Genomic DNA, 9,900 nt, shown 5'->3' with positions numbered 1-9,900 from the left:
GGGCCACAGTAGAACCTGAGGACACTTCATGCTGAGGGCGGTCTCCTGGATGGCTGCTTTTCCATCCTTCTCCCTCCTTAGAACCCTGAGGGGAGTTAGGTTGGGAGTACTTCTCCCTTTCTGCAGGTCACATGGAGACGCTGCCCCTTGCCTGGCAGCCAGCCTGGGGTTGGGGGACACAATCCCAGTCCTTGGGAGAAGGCTTATATGCTCACAGCTTTTGCTTCAGACTAGGAGCTTCATGGCTCTCCTGAGACTGGGGTGGGCTTGTCCGGGACCTTATCCTTCCAAAGTCTGATTCCAGTCCCTGCCACTGCAGCTTTAAACGTTTGACTCTTATTTTGTCCTTCTTTGGATGAAGTCCTTAAACCATGTGCTGAGTGATGAAATTAAGGACAGTAAGATCTGCAAGTTTCCTTCAAAATCATGAAGTTCAAGTCCCTCCTTTATATAAGAGAGGAAACTGAGGCCCAGAGGAGGGGAGGATATATCATCCAAAGCCTCAGGGTTCCCTCCACCTCTGAGAATCAGGGAACCCATGACCCTATGAGGAATAGGAAGGCAGCAGCAGGTACCCACAGGTACACAGACATACAGAGTCACACACAGATACACATACACAACACACATGTATGATGTCTGCATAGACCTATAACACACGGAGATACACATCAAAAAAACTGGACTCAGCTAGTAAAATTACTCTTAATTTTCTCTGGGTTGTTTTACTAAGTTTCACGAAGTCGGCAGTTTTGTACAAAGATAAAAGAAGGCCGAAAAATACGGTCTTTCAATGTCTCACTCACAGCACAGTTAGCAGCAAAACTCATCTTGGAACCAAGGACTTTAAGAAGTTCTGGGAAGCTCTCGCTCTCCTGTTTTGCTTTAGATGCAGGGGACTCAAAGCAAGAGGCTGTTGTGGTTCTAGGAGCTTAACAGGTGTTAGCAAGAAAGGCTGGAAAACTGATCTAATCCTTACTCTCCGTGTGGTAGATTGGGGCTTGCGACCTGGGGCTTCGTCAGAGATTACGCTGGCGAGCGCCTTTCCTCCCGGCTTGGTGTCCTCATGACTGGCCTGTGAAGCCTCTCCTAACCCTCCCTGACACTTGCCCCTGTGTCTAGGCTTGGACCTTCCCTGTTCTCCTTATCACACTGTGAGAATTCATCTGATCCCTTATCTGTCCCCAGCGGCTCCATGAGCAGGCACCTTGTCGGATTCTTCTCTATGGCCCCAGCACCCTTCATGGGCCTTATCCTGGGAGATGCTCAGAGAAAGCCTTACACTGAACAGATGCCTTGCAGACAGTGACCAGCGTGTACTCACGTTCTCAACACATCCCCTTACACGCTCTATTCCTGTTGGCCCCATGAGCAAGGGCACGATTTGAGCAATGAACTCAGGTGCTGCGGGTCATAGCAATGGCTTCTCTGGGGGCCTTGCCAACGTCCATCAGTTTCCGAAAGATGACTGCATGCCAATTTTATAACAGAAACTGAAGCTCTGGGAGGAAACTCATGACCCTGGGTCACACAGTAACCAGGAAAAGAGGCAAGACTACAGCTCTGCTCTCTAAACTCCAGATCCCAAGCTCTGTGCACAAAGCTGCTATGAAATGAGGTTGATCTTGTGTGTGTCTCTGTGGGGCCTTAGAAAGTTTCAGAGGCAATGGAATCAGACCCGAGCTTTGCCACCTACCAGTAATGTGATTCTGACCACAACGCTTGCTTCATCTCTCTGAGCCTTGGTCTCCTTGTCTCTAAAATGGGGCTGACCTCGGGAAGACTCAGTGAAAGTGTACGTGGGAAGCTCCCAATGGAGTCGGGATTCCCTCCTTGCTTCTGCTTCCTCAGATACTCCCACCCGTCTCACCCCTTTTTAAGCCTCTTCCACACCTGCTCTTGGCCAACTGCAACCCAGCAACAATGCTCTGCATTCTCTGACCTCCTGCGGCTCACGAGCCAGGCCCTCGTATGGAGCTCACACGCCCTGGAATCACAGGCCAGGCCCTCTGAGGCTTGAACCAGCGCCTCAGCCTGTACAGTTCAGGAGTCACGCCTTAGAGTTCTTGCTTTTTTTCCAGACCACCGGCCCGGGATAGACTCAGAGCCAGAAGGGAAAAGCATGGCTTTGGACCTGTCAGAGCCCGGGCTCTATCACAGCTGGCCGAGTGGGCCTGGGCCCTGCCTGCTCTTGGAGCGCCGGCTTCCTTATCAGTAAAATGGGCTTAAAATGCCATCTTTTTCATGATTGTGGTACAGATGAAATGAGACGGTAGAGGTGACAGTTTCTAACTTAGGGACTGGCTCATATGTAACAGGAGCTCAGCAAATGCCAGGCTCCTTCCCTTCTGGCTTTGCCATGGGCTTTTCCTACTCATCCTCCCCGGGGCGGAGAGGGGTGGGGCGTGTGCTCACTCAAATACCTGCCAGGTGTGCGTGGGAGCGCACACCTGCCCAGGCTCATATTGAGGCAGAAATAGAAACTTTCCAACCCACACCTTCCTAGATCTGTTCATCAGCTCCCAGTTCCTGTTCTCTTGGTCAGCCCCCATGTCCAGACTCGGGCCATGCCCGCTCCCATCTCCTGGCACAGCCCTGAAGGTAGCTGTTAGGTAGGAAAGGATCTCCAGGGAGTCTGGGTGTCCCTCCCTCCTCAAATCCTTCCCGCCATCAGCCGGGCTTTACCTCCCTCCCTCCCTGCCAGGACAACCTGTCTGCTTCACAGCTGCTGTGAAAGAGATAGGCAGCCTGGATTATCAGGCCAGAAGAGGCTCCTCCAGACAGTCCTCTGCCTCCACCCCCACCCCAGGCAAAGGTTCCAGGGTGCTTAACCCCCTCTGTGCTGGGCCCTCAGCCCTTCCTGAGGCTGGTTCCAGGCTCAGGGAACGAGGCCTTGTTCTCCCCACTCTCGGAGTCCATTGGCTTTAACACAGGTGCTGATGCCTCAGCCTCCCTCCAGATCATTGCCCCTTCCCCACCTCCAGCATCCTTCAAGCCTCTTTCAGCAAGACCCTTGCCTTTTCCCAGGCCCCTCTGGTCGTCTCCTCTGGCTAGCCACTGTCCCTGACGCTCAGGCGAACGAGGACCATATCCTACTTAGGTCCTAGTGCGGCCACCCAGGCCTCCATTTCCTGAAAGTCAACAGGAAGTAGTGAAAAGAGCAGGAGCCTCAGAGTCTGGGCATCTGGCTTGCAGTCCTGGTTCCGGCTCAGACCCTGTGTGACCTCGGGTAAGTTTCTCCACTTCCGTGAGCCTCAGTTATTTCATAAAATGGAGGGCAGTAGCTCTTTTCACAGGTTGACTCAGGGATTAAATGAGTACAACATATACATCATTTTAGTAATCAGTTGGAAAATAAAATTAAAATCTGAAAAAAAGAAATGCCTATATGTATATGTATAGCTGATTCACTTTGTTATAAAGCAGAGACTAACACACTACTGTAAAGCAATTATACTCCAATAAAGCTGTTAAAAAAGAAAAGAAATGGCTGCAAGAGGGCTTTATAAGCCAGCTACCAAGCAAATCATACCAGCTCCTACATGCTAAGCGCTCATGAAATGTCATGTTTGATGCGAACCTGAGCTATGTCATTTAGTCCTTATAATAACCCTCACTATAGACGGCCCCAGGCTCAATCCTTGAACCTCTTCTCTTTACACCTGCACTCATTCCTTCGTTGATCTCATCTCGTCCCATGGCTTTAAATACTGTCTACACACCGGTGACTCCCTAATCCATGTGTCCAGGCCAGACCTCTCCCCAAAACTAACTTGTAAAGTGAACCTCCTAGTTGGCAAATTTCTCTAATAGGCACCTTAGACTTAACATGTCCAAAACCGAGGTCCCTGATCCCACCTCAAATCTGCTCCTTCAACTGTTTTTCCCATTTCAGTAAATAGCAGCTCCATTCTTCCAGATCAGCCAAAAAGCCTTGGAGGCAACTTATCCTTTTTTTTTTCAACTTTTAAAAATACTTTATTGAGGGCTTCCCTGGTGGCGCAGTGGTTGAGAGTCCGCCTGCCAATGCAGGGGACGCGGGTTCGTGCCCCGGTCTGGGAGGATCCCACATGCCGCGGAGCGGCTGGGCCCGTGAACCATGGCCGCTGGGCCTGCGCGTCTGGAGCCTGTGCTCCGCAACGGGAGAGGTCACAGCAGTGAGAGGCCCGCGTAACGCAAAAAAAAAAAAAAAAAAAATACTTTATTGAGGTATGATTGACCATAAACTGCACGTATTAAAAATGCACAATTTGATAAGTTTGGAATATATATACACCCACTGAGACAAGTTATTCTTTTTTCGCTTTTTAAAATTTAGTTATTCGTTTTTATTTTTGGCTGTGTTGGGTTTTCGTTGCTGTGCGTGGGCTTTCTCTAGTTGCGGCGAGTGGAGTCTACTCTTCGTTGTGGTGCATGGACTTCTCATTGTCGTGGCTTCTCTTGTTGCGGAGCATGGGCTCTAGGCATGCAGGCTCAGTAGCTGTGGCTCGCGGGCTCTAGAGCGCAGGCTCAGTAGTTATGGCGCACGGGCTTAGTTGCTCTGTGGCATGTGGGATCTTCCCGGGCCAGGGCTCGAACCTGTGTCCCCTTCATTAGCACACGGATTCTTAACCACTGCGCCACCAGGGAAGCCCGACAATTTATTCTTGAATTAACTTTTTACCGAAGTACAATATATATGTGTATATATATATATATATATATATATATATATATATATATATATATATATTCAAAAAATGGGGAATTCCTGGTGGTCCAGTAGTTAGGACTCTGAGCCCGGGTCAGGGAACTAAGATCCCGCAAGCTGCGTGGCACCAAAAAAAAGGAAAAGAAAGAAAAAAGAAAAAACCCCACCAAACTCATAAGTGAATTATCACCAAGTGAACACACCCAAGTAAGAACCACCCAGGTCAAGAAACACCACCTTCCCAGGTGCATCCTCTCTCTCTAACCCGCCTCTTTCTCTCCAAAGGTGACTTCTATCCTGCCTTCTAATACCGTAGATTAGCTTTGCCTGCTTTTTTGGATGTTGTATAATGGAACGACGTACTGTGTATCATTTTAGCTCAACATTATGTTTGCAAGACTCATTCAAGTTGTTGTATGGATCAGTAATTGGTTTATTTTCATTACTGCACAGTATTCAATTTCATGAAAACACTACACTTTATTCATTCTACCATTAGTAAACATTTGGATTGTTTGAGTTTGGGGGCCGTTATTCATAATGCTGCCACGAAGATTCTTTTTTTTACCACGCTGCCACGAGCCATGGCAGTGAAAGCCCAGAATCCCAACCACTAGGCCACCAGGGAGCTCCCATTATTCTTGTACATACATGTGTGTGTATCTCTGCTGGGCGTGGAATGGTTGGGTCAAAGGGCATGCTTATGTTCAGGTGTAGGTACTATATTCCGTCAAACAGGTTTTCAAAGTGGTTGTACTGACATTTCTTCCAGCCGTGTGTGAAATTTCCAGTTGCTCCACATCCTCCCCTACACTTGGTATTGTTACTCTTTTCCATTTTAGTCATTCTGGTGCATGTGCAGTGATATCTGTTCTGGTCAGAATTTGGACTTCCCTGATGACTAATGAAGTTATGCATGCTATTCCCATTATCCATTGCTATGTAACAAATCATCCCCAAACTTAGAAGCTTAAACAACAGTCCTTTTCCTACTTTGCACAGTTTTGGAAGTCAGGATTTCAGGAGGTCTGCTGTGCAGAACTGGCTTGGGGTTTCTCATGCAGATGAAGTCAGATGGGGGCTGGGAGAGCTGGGAGCTGGCCGGGCATCCCTCTCTCTTCATGTAGCTCAGGGCCTATCCATGTGGTCTGCCTGCTTGGGCTTCCTCACAGCACAGTCAGACTGCTTACACAGTGGCTGAAGAACTAAAGACAGACTATTCCAGCAAATAAAGTGGAAGATGCATTGTCTTCTATGAGCTAGCCTTGGAAGTCTTATACTATCACTTCTGCCGTATTCTATTGACCTAAATAGCCACAAAAGTCCACTCAGTTTCAAGGGGAAGGGGGCATAGTCTCCACCTCTAATTGGAAGGACTGTCAAAGTCACACTGTAAGAGGGACATGTAGAATAGAAAATATTGTTGCCACTGTCTTTGCCACTATCTTTGCCATACATGTTTTCATGCATCTATTGGCCATTCTGTGCAGTGCTTGAGCCATCATTTCTCTTTTTCTTTTGGGTTATCTGTCTTTTCCCTTCTTGATTTGCAAAGTATATTCTGATTGCTACATTTTCCCCCCAGATATATGTATTATAAATATCTTTTCCCATGATTCTGAGGCTTGCCTTCTCATATTCTCCATGGGTCCTTGTGTGTGAGTGTGTGTGTGTGCTTATTAATTGAAATTTTTATTGAGGCAGTTGTGGATTCACATGCAGTTGTCAGAAATAATATGCAGAGGTCCCTTCCACACTTTGCCCAGTTTCTCCACTGGTGACGTTTTGCAAAACTGTAGAGTAATATCATAACCACAGCCAAATATCACAGGATGTTGACATTGATATAATTTACCAATTTTATTCAGATTTCCTGTTTTGCTTGTGCTCACTTATGTAAGTGTATTAAGTTCTACACAATTTCATCACGTGTGTATGTACATGTATCCACCACGATAAAGTTACTGAACAGTTCCAGTACAAGGATCCCTGATGTTTATAACCACACCCACCCCTGTTCCTACCGCTGGCAGCCACTAATCTGTTCTCCATTTCTAAAATTTTGTCATTTCAAAAATGTTATATATAACTCACACTCATTAGGATGGCTACTACCAAAAAAAAAAAAGAGAGAGAGAGAAAGAAAGAAAGGGAGAAAGAAAGAAAAGAACAAGTGAGAATGGTGAGAATGTGGAGAAATTGGAACACTTGTACACTGTTGGTAGGTGGTGGGTATATAAAATCGTGCAGCTGCTGTGGAAAAAAATATAGTTCCTCAAAAAATTAGAAATAGGGGTTCCCTGGTAGTCCAGTGGTTAGGACTCGGAGCTTTCACTGCTGAGGGCCCGAGTTCAATCCCTGGTGGCGGGGGGTGGGGGGGTGGGGGGGTGGGGGGGTGGGGGGGGTGGGGGGGTGTGGGGTGGGTGGGGGAGGATGGAGTGGGGGGGACAAAACAAAACAAAACAAAACAAAAACAATAGCTAAAACATGGACGCAATCCAAGTGTCCATTAACAGATGAATGGATAAGCAAAATGTGGTGAATATATACAATGGGATGTTATTCAGCGTTGAGGATGTTATACTAAGTGAAAGGAGCCAGTCACAAAAAGGCAAATATTTTATGATTTCACTTATGTGAGGAATGTATAGTAGTGAAATGCATAGAAACAGAAAGTAGGTCGTTGGTTGCCAGGGACCAGGGACAAGGAAGAATGGGGAGCGTTTCAGTTTTACAAAATACAAAGAGTTCTGGGAGATGGATGGTGGTGATGGTTACATAATAATATAAATGTACTTACTACCACTGAAATGTAGGCTTCAGATTGGTTAAGATGGTAAATTTTATGTTATGTGTAATTTACCACAATTAAAAATAAAAGTTATATAATTGGAATCATATATGTAGTATGTAACATTTTGGTACTGATCTTTTTTGCTCAGTATAATTCCCTGGAGATTAGTATGTCTTTTGATAAACAGATATTCTTGATTATTTTTATTATTTTTGGCCACACCTCGAGACTTGCGGGACCTTAGTTCCCTGACCAGGGATTGAACCCAGGCCACTGCAGTGAAAGTGCCAAGTCCTAACCACTGGACCGTCAGGGAATTCTGCTCTTATAGTTATTGAGTTTTGACTTGTTTAAAAAACTTTTTTGATTATCCTAAGGTCATGAAGATATTCTGTTATTTTCTATATGTTTTACAGTTTTACTTTTAACATTTAGATCCACAACCCATCTGGAAGTGATTTCATGTACAGTGTGAGGTTCAAGGTCAAGAACCATCCCCACCCCCCCAGATATCCAGTATCGTTTATTGAAAAGACTGTCTTTTCCCCACAGTTCTGCATTGCCACTTTTGTCATAAAACAAGTGTGGGTCTTTTTCTGGACTTTCTGTTCTATTCCATTGGTCTACCAAGTGCCAGTATCACACTGTCTTGATTACTAAAACTTTAAAAGTCTTGACATCTGATAGTTCGAATCTTCTGACTTTAGTCTTTTTCAAGCTTGTCTTGCTTATTCTTGGTCCTTTGGCATTTCCCCATAACTTCAGAATTAGTCTGTCAATTAAAAATCTCTTGGGATTTTGATTGGTATTATATTGAACCTATAGACCAATTTGGGAGAAATTATATCTTTGCAATACTGAATCTGTTTGTTTTTTTGGCCACACTGTGTGGCATGCAGGATCTTAGTTCCCCGACCAGAGATCAAACCCGTGCCCCCTGCAGTGGAAGTGCTGGACCACCAGGGAAGTCCCTGTAATACTGTCTTTACATTCATGAACGTGGCATACTGAGGGCATTTTCTTTCCCCTCTTTTTCTCTTATACCCAATGTCAGCAACTCTCGTTAGTTCAAAATAGATCCAGAATCTGAGTGCTTCTCACCAGCCCCCATTGGTCCAAGTTACCATCATATTTCACCTGTATTATTGCAATACAGGTAAGAAGCAACTGTCCCTCTCCATTCTATTTTCAGCAGAGCATTAAGAGTGACGTTCGTATTGTGTTGTGTTTCTATTATTGATTTGTGGGAGCTCTTTTTATTTACTTATTTATTGCCACACCAGCCGCTTGTGGGATCTTAGTTCCCTGACCAGGGACCGAACCAGGGCCCACGACACTGGAATCGCAGCGTCCTAACCATTGGACTGCCAGGGAAGTCCCTGGGAGCTCTTTTTAAATGAGATGCAAGCCCTTTGTTAGAAACGCATACTGTAAATGTTTTTTCTGACTATGCTTGCCTTCTCACTTTAAGTTTCTTTTGATGAACAGAGACTTATTTTGATGGTCTAATTTCTTTATGGTTAGTGCTTTATTTTTGTTGTTTTTGTCCTAAGAAATCTTGCCTGTGCGAAGGTCACAGAAACATTTCCCTCTTGTCTTATAAGCATTATGGTTTGATTTTTTACATTAGATCTATAATCCATCTCAAACTAGTTTTTGTATCAATATATGGAATGAGGTAGGGCTTGTGACTCAATTTTTTTCTCGTTTATTTATTTATGTATTTTTGCTGCGCAGCATGTGGGATCTTAGTTCCCCAACCAGGGATTGAATCCTCGCCCCCTGCGTTGGAAGCTCGGAGTCTTAATCACTGGACCACCAGGGAAGTCCCAATTTTTTTCTCATTTAGACTCAGTTGTTCCACCATTTCTGGAAAAGATTTTCCTGTCTCCCTTGGATTGTCTCAGTGCCTAGAATGATCTTTTTACATGTGTCAGATCACATCACTTCTCTTTCGAAGAGCTTCAGTGGTTTCCCATCTCAGAGCAAAGGCAAAAATAGGCCCCATTAAGATTCTACATGAACCAGAAACAGGTTTCCATCCTCACCTCATCTCCCACCACTCACCCCACTGCTCATTCATTCACTCACTTCCAAACACACTGACCTCCTTGCTGGTTTTTCAGTCATGCCAGACACACTTCCGTGTCAGAGGCTCTGGACAGAAAGCTCTTCTCTGGTATCTGCATGACTCATTCCTTTGCTTTCCTCAGTGCTACCTTCTCAATGAGGCCTTCCTCACACTAAAGTTTCAACACCCTCCCGAACTTCCTATTCCTTTCCCTGTTTATTTTCCTCCTTAGCACATACCATTATCTAACATAGTGTGTATCTAGTTTTTCTTATTTTGTTCCCCCCGCCTGAATGTAAGCTCTAAAAGCTAGGGATTGGTTTTATTCACTGCAGTCTCCCCTGC

This window comes from Grampus griseus, assembly GCF_964374135.1.
Source record: "Grampus griseus genome assembly, chromosome: 20".
Lineage (NCBI taxonomy): Eukaryota > Metazoa > Chordata > Mammalia > Artiodactyla > Delphinidae > Grampus > Grampus griseus.
Note: the sequence above shows the minus strand (reverse complement) of the source record.